The sequence below is a fragment of the Schistocerca serialis genome, chromosome 3 (assembly GCF_023864345.2).
Source record: "Schistocerca serialis cubense isolate TAMUIC-IGC-003099 chromosome 3, iqSchSeri2.2, whole genome shotgun sequence".
NCBI classification, from domain to species: Eukaryota; Metazoa; Arthropoda; class Insecta; order Orthoptera; family Acrididae; genus Schistocerca; species Schistocerca serialis.
In genome coordinates, this window is record NC_064640.1 from 1,071,042,233 (window position 1) to 1,071,060,650 (window position 18,418).

Genomic DNA, 18,418 nt, shown 5'->3' on the forward strand with positions numbered 1-18,418 from the left:
TAGACTCTTCTTACAGTCGGTGATTTGAGCATTCCCTGTGAGACCAGTATTAGTTTCTGATACACCACTGCAGGTTCAATGTATTCCTTGGATCTTCACATTGACGATGAAACAGGGGAATCGCATCGAAATTATATACATAAGGCACAATGCCGCCACAAGTACAAGAATAGTGACTAATCGCACAGTCTGTGCTTTGAGCATTCCCTGTGAGACCAGTATTAGTTTCCGATACACCACTGCAGGTTCAATGTATTACCTGGACGTACACATTGACGATGAAACACTGAAATCGCAATGGAATTAAATACAAAATGCACAATGAAGCCTTAAGTACAAGAATAGAGACTCTTCTTATAGTCGGTGCTTTGAGCATACCCTGTGAGACCAGTATTAGTTTCCGATACACCTCTGCAGGTTCAATGTATTCCTCGGACTTACAGATTGACGATGAAACACTGTACTCGCATCGGAATTAAATACAAAAGGCACAATGCCGCCTTAAGTGCAAGAAGAGTTACACTTCTTGGAGTCTGTGCCTTGATCCATTCCTGTGAGACCATAATTAGTTTCCGATACACCACTGCAGGTTCAATGTATTCCTTGGACCTTGACATTGACAATGAAACACATAAATCGCATCCGAATTAAATACAAAAGGCACAACGACGCCTTAAGTACAAGAATATTGATTCTGCTTACAGTCGGTGCTTTGAGCTTTCCCTGTGAGACCAGTATTAGTTTCCGATACACCACTGCAGGTTCAATGTATTCCTTGGACCTTCACATTGACGATGAAACACAGAAATCGCATCGGTATTAAATACAAAATGCACAAAGCCGCCTTAAGTACAACATTAGAAACTTTTCTTACGTTGGGTGCTTTGAGCATTCCCTGTGAGACCAGTATTAGTTTCCGATACACCACTGCAGGTTCACTGTATTCCTCGGACCTTCACATTGACGATGAAACACAGAAATCGCATTGGAACTAAATACAAAAGGCACAATGCCACCATAACTACAAGAATAGAGACTGTTCTTACAGTCGGTGCTTTGAAAATTCCCTGTGAGACCAGTATTAGTTTCCGATACACCACTGCAGGTCAATGTATTCCTTGGCCCTTCATATTGACGATGAAAAACAGAAATCGAATCGGAATTAAATACATAAGGCACAATGCCGCCTTAAGTACAAGAATATAGACTCTTCTTACTGTTGGTGATTTGAGCATTCCCTGTGAGACCAGAATTAGTTTCTGATTCACCACTGCAGGTTCAATGTATTCCTTGGATCTTCACATTGACGATGAAACAGCGAAATCGCATCGGAATTAAATACAAAAGGCACAATGCCGCCACAAGTACAAGAATAGTGACTCTTCGTACAGTCGGTGCTTTGAGCATTCCCTGTGAGGCCAGTATTAGTTTCCGATACACCACCCCAGGTTCAATGTATTAACTGGACATACACATTGACGATGAAACACTGAAATCGCATCGGAATTGAATACAAAAGGCACAATGACGCCTTAAGTACAAGAATAGAGATTCTGCTTACAGTCGGTGTTTTGAGGATTCCCTGTGAGACCAGTATTAGTTTCCGATACACCACAGCATGTTCAATGTATTCCTTGGACATGCACATTGACGGTGAAACACCGAAATTACATCGGAAATAAATATAAATGGCACAATGCCGCCTTAAGTGCAAGAAGAGTGAGACTTCTTAGAGTCTGTGCTTTGATCCTTCCTGTGAGTCCAGTATTAGTTACCGATACACCACTGCAGGTTCAATGTATTCCTTGGACCTTCACATTGACGATAAAACACAGAAATAGCATCGGAATTAAATACAAAACGAACAATGTCGCCTTACGTACAAAAATAGACACTCTTCTTACAGTCGGTGATTTGAGCATTCCCTGTGAGACCAGTTTTAGTGTCCGATACACCACTGCAGGTTCACTGTATTCTTTGGACATACACATTGACAATGAAACACTGAAATTACATCGGAATTAAATACAAGACGAACAATTCCGCCGTAAGAGCAAGAAGAGTGAGACTTCTTAGTGTCTGTGCTTTGATCCTTTCCTGTGAGACCAGTATTAGTTTCCGATACACCACTGCAGGTTCAATGTATTCCTAGGACCTTCACATTGACGAAGAAACATAGAAATCGCATCGGAATTAAATAGAAATGGCAAAATGCCGCCTTAAGTACAACAATACAGACTCTTCTTACAGTCGGTGTTTTGCGCATTCCCTGTGAGACCAGTATTAGTTTCCGATACACCACTGCAGGTTCAATGTATTCCTTCGACATACACATTGACGATGAAACACTGAAATTACATCGGAATTAAATACATGAGACTCAATGCCGCCTTAAGTACAAGAAGAATGAGACTTCTTAGAATCTGTGATTTTATCCGTTCCTGTGAGACCAGTATTACTTTCCGATACACCACCGCAGGTTCAATGTATTCCTTGGCCCTTCATATTGACGATGAAATACAGAAATCGAATCGGAATTAAATACAAAAGGCACAATGCCGCCTTCAGTACAAGAATATAGACTCTTCTTACTGTCGGTGATTTGAGCATTCCCTGTGAGACCAGTATTAGTTTCTGATACACTATTGCTGGTTCCATGTATTCCTTGGATCTTCCAATTGACGATGAAACAGGAAAATCGCATCGGAATTAAATACAAAATGCACAATGCCGCCTTTGGTACAAGAATAGAGACTCTTCTTACAGTCGGTGCTTTGAGCATACCCTGTGAGACCAGTATTAGTTTCCGATACACCACTGCATGTTCAATGTATTCCTTGGACCATCACATTGACGATGGAACACTGAAATTACATCGGAATTAAATACAAAAGGCACAATGCCGCCTTAAGTGCAAGAAGATTGAGACTTCTTATGGTCTGTGCTTTGATCCTTTCCTGTGAGACCAGTATTAGTTTCCGATACAGCATTGCAGGTTCAATGTATTCCTCGGACTTACACATTGACGATGAAACACTGAAATCGCATCGGAATTAAATACAAAAGGCACAATGACGTCTTAAGTACAAGAATAGAGACTCTTCTTACAGTCGGTGATTTGAGCATTCCATGTGAGACCAGAATTAGTTTCCGATACACCAATGCAGGTTCAATGTATTCCTTGGACATACACATTGACGATGAAACAAAGAAATCGCATCGGAATTAAATACAAAAGGCACAATGACGCCTTAAGTACAACAATATTGATTCTGCTTGCAGTCGGTGCTTTGAGCTTTCCCTGTGAGACCAGTATTAGTTTCCGATACACCACTGCAAATTCAATGTATTCGTTGGACCTTCACATTGACGATGAAACACAGAAATCGCATCGGAATTAAATACAAAATGCACAAAGCCGCCTTAAGTACAACATTAGAAACTTTTCTTACATTGGGTGCTTTGAGCATTCCCTGTGAGACCAGTATTAGTTTCCGATACACCACTGCAGGTTCAGTGTATTCCTCGGACCTTCACATTGACGATGAAAAACAGAAATCGCATCGGAATTAAATACAAAAGGCACAATGCCACCATAACTACAAGAATAGAGACTGTGCTTACAGTCGGTGCTTTGAAAATTCCCTGTGAGACCAGTATCAGTTTCCGATACACCACTGCAGGTTCAATGTATTCCTTGGCCCTTCATATTGACGATGAAAAACAGAAATCGAATCGGAATTAAATACATAAGGCACAATGCCGCCTTAAGTACAAGAATATAGACTCTTCTTACTGTCGGGGAGTTGAGCATTCCCTGTCAGACCAGTATTAGTTTCTGATACACCACTGCAGGTTCAATGTATTCCTTGGATCTTCACATTGACGATGAAACAGCGAAATCGCATCGGAATTAAATACAAAAGACACAATGCAGCCACAAGTACAAGAATAGTGACTCTTCGTACAGTCGGTGTTTGAGCATTCCCTGTGAGGCCAGTATTAGTTTCCGATACACCACTCCAGGTTCAATGTATTAACTGGACATACACATTGACGATGAAACACTGAAATCGCATCGGAATTAAATACAAAATGCACAATGCCGCCTTAAGTACAAGAATAGAGACTCTTCTTACACTCGGTGCTTTGAGCAATCCCTGTGAGACCAGTATTAGTTTCCGATACACCACTGCAAGTTCAATGTATTCCTTGGACCATCACATTGACGATGAAACACAGAAAACGCATCGGAATTAAATAAAAAAGGCACAATTCCGACTTAAGTACAAGAATAGAGACTCTTCTAACAGTCGGTGCTTTGAGCATTCCCTGTGAGACCAGTATTAGTTTCTGATACACCACTGCAGGTTCAATGTATTCCTTGGATCTTCACATTGACGATGAAACAGGGGAATCGCATCGAAATTATATACAAAAGGCACAATGCCGCCACAAGTACAAGAATAGTGACTAATCGTACAGTCTGTGCTTTGAGCATTCCCTGTGAGACCAGTATTAGTTTCCGATACACCACTGCAGGTTCAATGTATTACCTGGACGTACACATTGACGATGAAACACTGAAATCGCAATGGAATTAAATACAAAATGCACAATGAAGCCTTAAGTACAAGAATAGAGACTCTTCTTATAGTCGGTGCTTTGAGCATACCCTGTGAGACCAGTATTAGTTTCCGATACACCTCTGCAGGTTCAATGTATTCCTCGGACTTACAGATTGACGATGAAACACTGTAATCGCATCGGAATTAAATACAAAAGGCACAATGCCGCCTTAAGTGCAAGAAGAGTTACACTTCTTGGAGTCTGTGCCTTGATCCTTTCCTGTGAGACCATAATTAGTTTCCGATACACCACTGCAGGTTCAATGTATTCCTTGGACCTTGACATTGACAATGAAACACATAAATCGCATCCGAATTAAATACAAAAGGCACAACGACGCCTTAAGTACAACAATATTGATTCTGCTTACAGTCGGTGCTTTGAGCTTTCCCTGTGAGACCAGTATTAGTTTCCGATACACCACTGCAGGTTCAATGTATTCCTTGGACCTTCACATTGACGATGAAACACAGAAATCGTATCGGTATTAAATACAAAATGCACAAAGCCGCCTTAAGTACAACATTAGAAACTTTTCTTACATTGGGTGCTTTGAGCATTCCCTGTGAGACCAGTATTAGTTTCCGATACACCACTGCAGGTTCACTGTATTCCTCGGACCTTCACATTGACGATGAAACACAGAAATCGCATTGGAACTAAATACAAAAGGCACAATGCCACCATAACTACAAGAATAGAGACTGTTCTTACAGTCGGTGCTTTGAAAATTCCCTGTGAGACCAGTATTAGTTTCCGATACACCACTGCAGGTTCAATGTATTCCTTGGCCCTTCATATTGACGATGAAAAACAGAAATCGAATCGGAATTAAATACATAAGGCCCAATGCCGCCTTAAGTACAAGAATATAGACTCTTCTTACTGTTGGTGATTTGAGCATTCCCTGTGAGACCAGTATTAGTTTCTGATACACCACAGCAGGTTCAATATATTCCTTGGATCTTCACATTGACGATGAAACAGCGAAATCGCATCGGAATTAAATACAAAAGGCACAATGCCGCCACAAGTACAAGAATAGTGACTCTTCGTACAGTCGGTGCTTTGAGCATTCCCTGTGAGGCCAGTATTAGTTTCCGATACACCACCCCAGGTTCAATGTATTAACTGGACATACACATTGACGATGAAACACTGAAATCGCATCGGAATTAAATACAAAAGGCACAATGATGCCTTAAGTTCAAGAATAGAGATTCTGCTTACAGTCGGTGCTTTGAGGATTCCCTGTGAGACCAGTATTAGTTTCCGATACACCACAGCATGTTCAATGTATTCCTTGGACATGCACATTGACGGTGAAACACCGAAATTACATCGGAAATAAACATAAATGGCACAATGCCGCCTTAAGTGCAAGAAGAGTGAGACTTCTTAGAGTCTGTGCTTTGATCCTTCCTGTGAGTCCAGTATTAGTTACCGATACACCACTGCAGGTTCAATGTATTCCTTGGACCTTCACATTGACGATAAAACACAGAAATAGCATCGGAATTAAATACAAAACGAACAATGTCGCCTTAAGTACAAAAATAGACACTCTTCTTACAGTCGGTGAATTGAGCATTCCTTGTGAGACCAGTTTTAGTGTCCGATACACCACTGCAGGTTCACTGTATTCTTTGGACATACACATTGACAATGAAACACTGAAATTACATCGGAATTAAATACAATACGAACAATTCCGCCGTAAGAGCAAGAAGAGTGAGACTTCTTAGAGTCTGTGCTTTGATCCTTTCCTGTGAGACCAGTATTAGTTTCCGATACACCACTGCAGGTTCAATGTATTCCTAGGACCTTCACATTGACGAAGAAACATAGATATCGAATCGGAATTAAATAGAAATGGCAAAATGCCGCCTTAAGTACAACAATACAGACTCTTCTTACAGTCGGTGTTTTGCGCATTCCCTGTGAGACCAGTATTAGTTTCCGATACACCACTGCAGGTTCAATGTATTCCTACGACATACACATTGACGATGAAACACTGAAATTACATCGGAATTAAATACATGAGACTCAATGCCGTCTTAAGTACAAGAAGAATGAGACTTCTTAGAATCTGTGATTTTATGCGTTCCTGTGAGACCAGTATTACTTTCCGATACACCACCGCAGGTTCAATGTATTCCTTGGCCCTTCATATTGACGATGAAATACAGAAATCGAATCGGAATTAAATACAAAAGCCACAATGCCGCCTTCAGTACAAGAATATAGACTCTTCTTACTGTCGGTGATTTGAGCATTCCCTGTGAGACCAGTATTAGTTTCTGATACACTATTGCTGGTTCCATGTATTCCTTGGATCTTCCAATTGACGATGAAACAGGAAAATCGCATCGGAATTAAATACAAAATGCACAATGCCGCCTTTGGTACAAGAATAGAGACTCTTCTTACAGTCGGTGCTTTGAGCATTCCCTGTGAGACCAGTATTAGTTTCCGATACACCACTGCATGTTCAATGTATTCCTTGGACCATCACATTGACGATGGAACACTGAAATTACATCGGAATTAAATACAAAAGGCACAATGCCGCCTTAAGTGCAAGAAGATTGAGACTTCTTATGGTCTGTGCTTTGATCCTTTCCTGTGAGACCAATATTAGTTTCCGATACAGCATTGCAGGTTCAATGTATTCCTCGGACTTACACATTGACGATGAAACACTGAAATCGCATCGGAATTAAATACAAAAGGCACAATGACGTCTTAAGTACAAGAATAGAGACTCTTCTTACAGTCGGTGATTTGAGCATTCCGTGTGAGACCAGAATTAGTTTCCGATACACCAATGCAGGTTCAATGTATTCCTTGGACATACACATTGACGATGAAACAAAGAAATCGCATCGGAATTAAATACAAAACGAACAATTCCGCCGTAAGAGCAAGAAGAGTGAGACTTCTTAGAGTCTGTGCTTTGATCCTTTCCTGTGAGACCAGTATTAGTTTCCGATACACCACTGCAGGTTCAATGTATTCCTAGGACCTACACATTGACGAAGAAACATAGAAATGGCATCGGAATTAAATAGAAAAGGCAAAATGCCGCCTTAAGTACAACAATACAGACTCTTCTTACAGTCGGTGCTTTGCGCATTCCCTGTGAGACCAGTATTAGTTTCCGATACACCACTGCAGGTTCAATGTATTCCTTAGACCTTCACATTGGCGACGGAACACAGAAATCGCATCGGAATTAAATACCAAATGCATAAAGCCGCCTTAAGTACAAGATTAGAAACTTTTCTCACAGTGGGTGCTTTGAGCATTCCCTGTGAGACCAGTATTAGTTTCCGATACACCACTGAAGGTTCAGTGTATTCCTCGGACCTTCACATTGACGATGAAACACAGAAATCGCATCGGAACTAAATACAAAAGGCACAATGCCACCATAACTACAAGAATAGAGACTGTGCTTACAGTCGGTGCTTTGAAAATTCCCTGTGAGACCAGTATCAGTTTCCGATACACCACTGCAGGTTCAATGTATTCCTTGGCCCTGCATATTGACGATGAAAAACAGAAATCGAATCGGAATTAAATACATAAGGCACAATGCCGCCTTAAGTACAAGAATATAGACTCTTCTTACTGTCGGGGATTTGAGCATTCCCTGTCAGACCAGTATTAGTTTCTGATACACCACTGCAGGTTCAATGTATTCCTTGGATCTTCACATTGACGATGAAACAGCGAAATCGCATCGGAATTAAATACAAAAGGCACAATGCAGCCACAAGTACAAGAATAGTGACTCTTCGTACAGTCGGTGCTTTGAGCATTCCCTGTGAGGCCAGTATTAGTTTCCGATACACCACTCCAGGTTCAATGTATTAACTGGACATACACATTGACGATGAAACACTGAAATCGCATCGGAATTAAATACAAAAGCCACAATGCCGCCTTAAGTACAAGAATAGAGACTATTCTTACACTCGGTGCTTTGAGCAATCCCTGTGAGACCAGTATTAGTTTCCGATACACCACTGCAGGTTCAATGTATTCCTTGGACCATCACATTGACGATGAAACACAGAAAACGCATCGGAATTAAATAAAAAAGGCACAATGCCGACTTAAGTACAAGAATAGAGACTCTTCTAACAGTCGGTGCTTTGAGCATTCCCTGTGAGACCAGTATTAGTTTCCGATACACCACTGCAGGTTCAATGTATTCCTTGGACGTACACATTGACGATGGAACACTGAAATTCCATCGGAATTAAATACAAAAGGCACAATGCCGCCTTAAGTGCAAGAAGAGTGAGACTTCTTAGAGTCTGTGCTTTGATCCATTCCTGTGAGACCATTATTAGTTTCCGATACAGCATTGCAGGTTCAATGTATTCCTCGGACTTACACATTGACGATGAAACACTGAAATCGCATCGGAATTAAATACAAAAGGCACAATGACGCCTTAAGTACAAGAATAGAGATTCTGCTTACAGTCGGTGCTTTGAGGATTCCCTGTGAGACCAGTATTAGTTTCCGATACACCACAGCATGTTCAATGTATTCCTTGGACATACACATTGACGGTGAAACACCGAAATTACATCGGAATTAAATATAAATGGCACAATGCCGCCTTAAGTGCAAGAAGAGTGAGACTTCTTAGAGTCTGTGCTTTGATCCTTCCTGTGAGACCAGTATTAGTTTCCGATACACCACTGCAGGTTCAATGTATTCCTTGGACCTTCACATTGACGATAAAACACAGAAATAGCATCGGAATTAAATACAAAAGGAACAATGTCGCCTTAAGTACAAGAATAGACACTCTTCTTACAGTCGGTGATTTGAGCATTCCCTGTGAGACCAGTTTCAGTTTCCGATACACCACTGCTGGTTCGCTGTATTCTTTGGACATACACATTGACAATGAAACACTGAAATTACATCGGAATTAAACACAAAACGAACAATTCCGCCGTAAGAGCAAGAAGAGTGAGACTTCTTAGAGTCTGTGCTTTGATCCTTTCCTGTGAGACCAGTATTAGTTTCCGATACACCACTGCAGGTTCAATGTATTCCTAGGACCTTCACATTGACGAAGAAACATAGAAATCGCATCGGAATTAAATAGAAAAGGCAAAATGCCGCCTTAAGTACAACAATACAGACTCTTCTTACAGTCGGTGTTTTGCGCATTCCCTGTGAGACCAGTATTAGTTTCCGATACACCACTGCAGGTTCAATGTATTCCTTCGACATACACATTGACGATGAAACACTGAAATTACATCGGAATTAAATACAAGAGACTCAATGCCGCCTTAAGTACAAGAATAGAGACTCTTCTAGCAGTCGGTGCTTTGAGCATTCCCTGTGAGGCCAGTATTAGTTTCCGATACACCACTCCAGGTTCAATGTATTAACTGGACATACACATTGACGATGAAACACTGAAATCGCATCGGAATTAAATACAAAATACACAATGCCGCCTTAAGTACAAGAATAGAGACTCTTCTTACACTCGGTGCTTTGAGCATTCCCTGTGAGACCAGTATTAGTTTCCGATACACCACTGCAGGTTCAATGTATTCCTTGGACCATCACATTGACGATGAAACACAGAAAACGCATCGGAATTAAATACAAAAGGCACAATGCCGACTTAAGTACAAGAATAGAGACTCTTCTAGCAGTCGGTGCTTTGAGCATTCCCTGTGAGACCAGTATTAGTTTCCGATACACCACTGCAGGTTCAATGTATTCCTTGGACATACACATTGACGATGGAACACTGAAATTACATCGGAATTAAATACAAAAGGCACAATGCCGCCTTAAGTGCAAGAAGAGTGAGACTTCTTAGAGTCTGTGCTTTGAACCTTTCCTGTGAGACCATTATTAGTTTCCGATACAGCATTGCAGGTTCAATGTATTCCTCGGACTTACACATTGACGATGAAACACTGAAATCGCATCGGAATTAAATACAAAAGGCACAATGACGCCTTAAGTACAAGAATAGAGATTCTGCTTACAGTCGGTGCTTTGAGGATTCCCTGTGAGACCAGTATTAGTTTCCGATACACCACAGCATGTTCAATGTATTCCTTGGACATACACATTGACGGTGAAACACCGAAATTACATCGGAATTAAATATAAATGGCACAATGCCGCCTTAAGTGCAAGAAGAGTGAGAAATCTTAGAGTCTGTGCTTTGATCCTTCCTGTGAGACCAGTATTAGTTTCCGATACACCACTGCAGGTTCAATGTATTCCTTGGACCTTCACATTGACGATAAAACACAGAAATAGCATCGGAATTAAATACAAAAGGAACAATGTCGCCTTAAGTACAAGAATAGACACTCTTCTTACAGTCGGTGATTTGAGCATTCCCTGTGAGACCAGTTTTAGTTTCCGATACACCACTGCTGGTTCGCTGTATTCTTTGGACATACACATTGACAATGAAACACTGAAATTACATCGGAATTAAACACAAAACGAACAATTCCGCCGTAAGAGCAAGAAGAGTGAGACCTCTTAGAGTCTGTGCTTTGATCCTTTCCTGTGAGACCAGTATTAGTTTCCGATACACCACTGCAGGTTCAATGTATTCCTAGGACCTTCACATTGACGAAGAAACATAGAAATCGCATCGGAATTAAATAGAAAAGGCAAAATGCCGCCTTAAGTACAACAATACAGACTCTTCTTACAGTCGGTGTTTTGCGCATTCCCTGTGAGACCAGTATTAGTTTCCGATACACCACTGCAGGTTCAATGTATTCCTTCGACATACACATTGACGATGAAACACTGAAATTACATCGGAATTAAATACAAGAGACTCAATGCCGCCTTAAGTACAAGAAGAATGAGACTTCTTAGAATCTGTGATTTTATCCGTTCCTGTGAGACCAGTATTACTTTCCGATACACCACCGCAGGTTCAATGTATTCCTTGGCCCTTCACATTGACGATGAAATACAGAAATCGCATCGGAATTAAATACAAAAGGCACAACGCCACCATAACTACAAGAATAAAGACTGATCTTACAGTCGGTGCTTTGAGCATTCCCTGTGAGACCAGTATTAGTTTCCGATACACCACTGCAGTTTCAATGTATTCCTTGGGCAACACATTGACAATGAAACACTGAAATTACAACGGAATTAAATACAAAAGACTCAATGCCGCCTTAAGTACAAGAAGAATGAGACTTCTTAGAGTCTGTGTTTTTATCCTTTCCTGTGAGACCAGTATTAGTTTCCGATACACCACTGCAGGTTCAATGTATTCCTTGGGCCTTCATATTGACGATGAAATACAGAAATCGAATCGGAATTAAATACATAAGGCACAATGCCGCCTTAAGTACAAGAATATAGACTCTTCATACTGTCGGTGATTTGAGCATTCCCTGTGAGACCAGTATTAGTTTCTGATACACCACTGCTGGTTCAATGTATTCCTTGGATCTTCCAATTGACGATGAATCAGGGAAATCGCATCGGAATTAAATACAAAATGCACAATGCCTCATTTGGTACAAGAATAGAGACTCTTCTTACAGTCGGTGATTTGAGCATTCCGTGTGAGACCAGAATTAGTTTCCGATACACCAATGCAGGTTCAATGTATTCCTTGGACCTACACATTGACGATGAAACAAAGAAATCGCATCGGAATTAAATACAACAGGCACAATGCCGCCTAAAGGACTGGAATAGAGACTCTTCTTACAGTCGGTGCTTTGAGCATTCCCTGTGAGACCAGTATTAGTTTCCGATACACCACTGCAGGTTCAGTGTATTCTTTGGACATACACATTGACAATGAAACACTGAAATTACATCGGAATTAAATACAAAACGAACAATTCCGCCGTAAGAGCAAGAAGAGTGAGACTTCTTAGAGTCTGTGCTTTGATCCTTTCCTGTGAGACCAGTATTAGTTTCCGATACACCACTGCAGGTTCAATGTATTCCTAGGACCTACACATTGACGAAGAAACATAGAAATGGCATCGGAATTAAATAGAAAAGGCAAAATGCCGCCTTAAGTACAACAATACAGACTCTTCTTACAGTCGGTGCTTTGCGCATTCCCTGTGAGACCAGTATTAGTTTCCGATACACCACTGCAGGTTCAATGTATTCCTTAGACCTTCACATTGGCGACGGAACACAGAAATCGCATCGGAATTAAATACCAAATGCATAAAGCCGCCTTAAGTACAAGATTAGAAACTTTTCTCACAGTGGGTGCTTTGAGCATTCCCTGTGAGACCTGTATTAGTTTCCGATACACCATTGCAGGTTCAGTGTATTCCTCTGACCTTCACTTTGACGATGAAACACAGACGTCGAATCGGAATTAAATACAAAAGGCAATATGCCACCATAAGTACAAGAATAGAGACTGTTCTTACAGTCGGTGCATTGAGCATAACCTGTGAGACCAGTATTAGTTTCCGATACACCACTGCAGGTTCAATGTATTCCTTGGACTTACACATTGACGATGAAACACTGAAATTACATCGGAATTAAATACAAAAGACTCAATGCCGCCTTAAGTACAAGAAGAATGAGACTTCTTAGAGTATGTGCTTTTCTCCGTTCCTGTGAGACCAGTATTACTTTCTGATACACCTCCGCAGGTTCAATGTATTCCTTGGCCCTTCATAATAACGATGAAATACAAAAATCGAATCGGAATTAAATACAAAAGGCACAATGCCGCCTTAAGTACAAGAATATAGACTCTTCTTACAGTCGGTGATTTGAGCATTCCCTGTGAGACCAGTATTAGTTTCTGATACACCACTGCAGGTTCCATGTATTCCTTGGATCTTCACATTGACGATGAAACAGGGAAATCGCATCGGAATTAAATACAAAAGGCACAATACCGCCACAAGTACAAGAATAGTGACCCTTCGTACAGTCGGTGCTTTGAGCATTCCCTGTGATACCAGTATTAGTTTCCGATACACCACTGCAGGTTCAATGTATTAACTGGACATACACATTGACGATGAAACACTGAAATCGCAAAGGAATTAAATACAAAATGCACAATGAAGCCTTTACTACTAGAATAGAGACTCTTCTTAAAGTCGCTGCTTTGAGCATACCCTGCGAGACCAGTATTAGTTTCCGATACACCACTGCAGGTTCAATGTATTCCTAGGACCATCACATTGACGATGAAACACAGAAATCGCAACGGAATTAAATACATAAGGCACAATGCCGACTTAAGTACAAGAATAGAGACTCTTCTTACAGTCGGTGCTTTGAGCATTCCCTGTGAGACCAGTATTAGTTTCCGATACACCACTGCAGGTTCAATGTATTCCTTGGACATACACATTGTCGATGGAACACTGAAATTACATCGGAATTAAATACAAAAGGCACAATGCCGCCCTAAGTGCAAGAAGGGTGAGACTTCTTAGAGTCTGTGCTTTGATCCTTTCCTGTGAGACCAGTTTTAGTTTCCGATACAGCACTGCAGGTTCAATGTATTCCTCGGACTTACAGATTGACGATGAAACACTGTAATCGCATCGGAATTAAATACAAAATGCACAATGCCTCCTTAAGTACAAGAATAGAGATTCTTCTTACCGTCGGTGCTTTGAGCATACCCTGTGAGACCAGTATTAGTTTCCGATACACCACAGCAGGTTCAATGTATTCCTTGGACATACACATTGACGATGAAACACCGAAATTACATCGGAATTAAATAAAAAAGTTACAATGAAGCCTTAAGTACAAGAATTGTGACTCTTCGTGCAGTCGGTGCTTTGAGCATTCCCTGTGAGACCAGTATTAGTTTCCGAGACACCACTGCAGGTTCAATGTATCAACTAGACATGCACATTGACGATGAAACACTGAAATCGCATCGGAATTAAATACAAAATGCACAATAAAGCCTTAAGTACAAGAATAGAGACTCTTCTTACAGTCGGTGCTTTGAGCATACCGTGTGAGACCAGTATTAGTTTCCGATACCCAACTGCAGGTTCAATGTATTCCTTGGACCATCACATTGACGATGAAACACAGAAATCGAATCGGAATTAAATACAAAAGGCACAATGCCCCCTTAAGTACAAGAATATAGACTCTTCTTACAGTCGGAGATTTGAGCATTCCCTGTGAGACCAGTATTAGTTTACGATACACCACTGCAGGTTCAATGTATCAACTGGACATACACATTGACGATGAAACACTGAAATCGCATCGGAATGAAATACAAAATGCACAATGAAGCCTTTACTACTAGAATAGAGACTCTTCTTAAAGTCGCTGCTTTGAGCATACCCTGCGAGACCAGTATTAGTTTTCGATACACCACAGCAGGTTCAATGTATTCCTTGGACATACACATTGACGATGAAACACTGAAATTAAATCCTAATTAAAGACAAAAGGTGCAATGCCGCCTTAAGTACAAGAATAGAGACTCTTCTTACAGTCGGTGCTTTGAGCATTCCGTGTGTGACCAGTATTAATTTCCGATACACCACTGCAGGTTCAATGTATTCCTTGGACCTTCACATTGACGATGAAACACAGAAATCGCATCGTAATTAAATACAAAAGGCACAATGCCGCCTTAAGTACAAGAATAGAGACTCCTCTTAAAGTCGGTGCTTTGAGCATTCCGTGTGAGACCAGTATTAATTTCCGATACACCACTGCAGGTTCAATGTATTCCTTGGACATACACATTGACGATGAAACACAGAAATTAAATCCGCCTTAAGTGCAAGATGTGTGAAACTTCTTAAAATCTGTGCTTTGATCCTTTCCTGTGAGACCAGTATTAGTTTCCGATACACCACTACAGGGTTAATGTATTCCTTGGACCTTCACATTGACGATGAAACACAGATATCGCATCGGAATTAAATACAAAAGGCACAATGCCGCCATAAGTACAGGAATAGACTCTTCTTACAGTCGGTGCTTTGAGCATTCCCTGTGAGACCAGTATTAGTTTCCGATACACCACTGCAATTTCAATGTATTCCTTGGACCATCACATTGAAGTTGAAACACAGAAATCGCGTCGGTATTAAATACAAAAATCACAATACCGACTTAAGTACAACAATAGAGACTCTTCTTACAGTCGGTGCTATGAGCATTCCCTGTGAGACCAGTATTAGTTTCCGATACACCACTGCAGGTTCAATGTATTCCTTGGACAAACACATTGACGATGAAACACAGAAATGGCATCGGAATTAAATACAAAAGGCACAATGGCGATCTAAGTGCAAGAAGAGTGAGTCTTCTTAGAGTCTGTTCTTTGATCCTTTCCTGTGAGACCAGTATTAGATTCCGATACATCACTTCAGGTTCAATGTATTCCTTGGACCTTCACATTGACGATGAAGCACAGAAATCGCATCGGAATTAAGTACAAAAGTTACAATGCAGCCTTAAGTGCAACAATAGAGACTCTTCTTACTTCGGTGCTTTTGATCATTCCCTGTGAGACCAGTATTAGGTTCCGATACACCACTGCAGGTTCAATGTATTCCTTGAAAATTCACATTGACGATGAGACGCAGAAATCGGATCGGAATTAGATACAAAAGGCACAAAGCCGCATCAAGTGCAAGAGGAATGAGACTTCTTAGAGTATGTGCTTTGGTCCTTTCCTGTAAGAAACGTATTCGTTTCCGATACTTTATAGCAGATTCAATGTATTTCTTGGACATACACATTGACGATGAAACACAGAAATCGCATCTGAATTAAATACAAAAGGCACAACGCCGCCTTAAGTACAAGAATAGAATCTCTTCTTGAAGTCGGTGCTTTGAGCATTCCGTGTGAGACCAGTATTAGTTTCCCAAACACCATTGCAGGTTCAATGTATTCCTTGGACATACACATTGACGATGAAACACAGAAATCGCATCGGAATTAAATACATAAGGCACAATGCCGCCCTAAGTACAAGAATAGAGGCTCTTCTTAAGGTTGGTGCTTTGAGCATTCCGTGTGAGACTAGTATTAGTTTCCGATACACCACTGCAGGTTCAATGAATTCCTTGGACATACACAATGACAATGAAACACTGAAATTACATCGGAATTAAATACAAAAGGAACAATGCCGCCTTAAGTGCAAGATATGTGAGACTTCTTAGAGTCTGTGCTTTGATCCTTTCCTGTGAGACCAGTATTAGTTTCCGATCCATCACAGCAGGTTCAATGTGTTCCTTGGACCTTCACATTGACGATGAAACACAGAAATCGCATTGGAATTAAATCCAAAAGGCACAATGCCGCCCTAAGTACAAGTATAGAGACTCTTCGTACAGTCGGTGTTTGAGCATTCCCTGCGGGACCAGTATTAGTTTCCGATACACCACTGCACGTTCAATGTATTCCTTGGACATACACATCGACGATGAAACACTGAATTTACATCGTAATTGAATACAAAAGGTACAATGCCGTCTTAAGTGCAAGAAGAGTGAGACTTCTTAGAGTCTGTGCATTTATCCTTTCCTGCGCGGCCAGTATCAGTTTCCGATACGCCACTGCAGGTTCAATGTATTCCTTGGACCTTCACATTGACGATGAAACACAGAAATCGCATCGGAATTAAATACAAATGGCACAATGCCGCCTTAAGTACAAGAATAGAGAGTCTTCTTACAGTCGGTGCTTTGAGCATTCCCTGTGAGACCAGTATTAGTTTCCGATACACCACTGCAGGTTCAATGTTTTTCTTGGACCTTCACATTGACGATGAAAAACATCAATCGTATTAGAATTAAATACAAAAGGCACAATGCCGCCTTAAGTACAAGAATAGAGACTCCTTTTACAGTCGGTGATTTGAGCATTCCCTGTGAGACCAGTATTAGTTTCCGATACACCACTGCAGGTTCAATGAATTCCTTGGACTTTCACATTGACGATGAAACACTGAAATTACATCGGAATTAAATACAAAATTCACAATGCCGCCTTAAGTACAAGAATAGTGACTCTTCTTACCGTCGGTACTTTGAGCATTCCCTGTGAGACCAGTATTAGTTTCCGATACACTTCTGCAGGTTCAGTTTATTCCTTGGACATTCACATTGACGATGAAACACTGAAATTACATCGGAATTAAATACAAAATTCACAATGCCGCATTAAGTACAAGAATAGAGACTCTTCTTACAGTCGGTGCTTTGAGCATTCCCTGTGAGACCAGTATTAGTTTTCGATACACCACTGCAGGTTCAATGTAATCCTTATACATACACATTGACGAAGAAACACTGAAATTACACTGGAATTAAATACAAAAGACACAATGCCATCATAAGTGCAAGAGTAGAGACTCCTCTTACAGTCGGTGCTTTGAGCATTCCCTGTGAGACCAGTATTAGTTTCCGATACACCACTGCAGGAACAATGTATTCCTTGTACCTTCACATTGACGATGAAACACAGAAATCGCATCGGAATTAAATACAAAAGGCACAATGCCGCTTCAGTACAAGAATAGAGACTCTTCTTACAGTCGGTGCTTTGAGCATTTCCTGTGAGACCAGTATTAGTTTCCGATACACCACTGCAGGTTCAATGTATTGCTTGGACATACACGTTGACGATGAAACACAGAAATAGCATCCGAATTAAATACAGAAGGCACAATGCCGCCTTACGTACAAGAATAGAGACTTTTCTTCCAGTCGGTGCTTTGAGCATTCCCTGTGAGACCAGTATT